We start from the raw sequence: 882 nt of genomic DNA, 5'->3' as shown, positions 1-882 counted from the left end.
TGGGTCTGGCTGTATAATCCTTCACATGATTGGGTGGCATGGGGGGGCGGTGGAAGAGGTGGCCGTGGGTCTGGCTGTATAATCCTTCACATGGGTCATGATCCTTTGTCAGCCCATTCCTGTGTAATGATGGATGTGGGTGGGCGGGAATGACTTCCCAATATAATTTCTATCCATTTCATTTTCTTTGCAGAGGGAAGAGAGAAGCCCCTCCCATTCGCTTCTACCGGGGCTTGTTAAGCCATCGCCTTGGGGGCCGGCTGATCAGCGGCAGCCAGCAGCCGGCGGCTTCGGCAGGCAGGAGCAAGGACAGCCTGTGGCTACTGCAGCCCCACTGCCCGGCCACACTTCATGACGGGAGAGTGCCTTGGGAGGAATGTAAAGGCAAACCGTGTTAGCATCATAGAGCCCACTTAATTCTGTATGGGTTGGTATTTGGGGAAGAAATTGAGGACAATTTGGTATTGGACCCTATAACTGGGCAGTGACCAGTATGCATGGCAAAGTCTTAAAGTCAGTGAGTTTTTCAGGATGATTTTCTTTTCTGTCCCTGAGTCAGTGGGATAGAATGGAAATGCCTTGTCTAGGTACTTTAGGGAGCACAGTGTGAGGAAGACAGCCTCCCCTAAGCTAGCACCGCTTGTGTAATCTGTGGTCCTTAGACATTAAAGTGAAGCCCTTTGTCACCAACTGTAGAGCCCCCCCCCGCCAAAACACCCTCATTTGGGGTTTTTATTCCATTTTAAACCATGAATTGCATGCACTCCCTCCAGTACTGATGTGAGGTTTTTCTGTGTTGGATCAAAACCAAATGCTGCTTTATGTCAACTTCAGGAAGGAAACTGGCAAATGCATGAAGTCAGTCTCCATGGTGCGCTTCCA

General features: G+C 50.0%; 1 long non-coding RNA gene across 1 annotated transcript in view; it reads left to right on the top strand.

Moving 5' to 3' along the window:
- LOC105552443 overlaps nt 1–882 on the top strand; it is a 34,092-nt gene that overhangs the window by 21,925 nt on the left and 11,285 nt on the right. The window lies entirely within an intron of this gene.

This window comes from Mandrillus leucophaeus, unplaced genomic scaffold, assembly GCF_000951045.1.
Source record: "Mandrillus leucophaeus isolate KB7577 unplaced genomic scaffold, Mleu.le_1.0 Scaffold557, whole genome shotgun sequence".
NCBI lineage: Eukaryota > Metazoa > Chordata > Mammalia > Primates > Cercopithecidae > Mandrillus > Mandrillus leucophaeus.
This window is presented reverse-complemented; position numbering and strand designations above follow the sequence as displayed.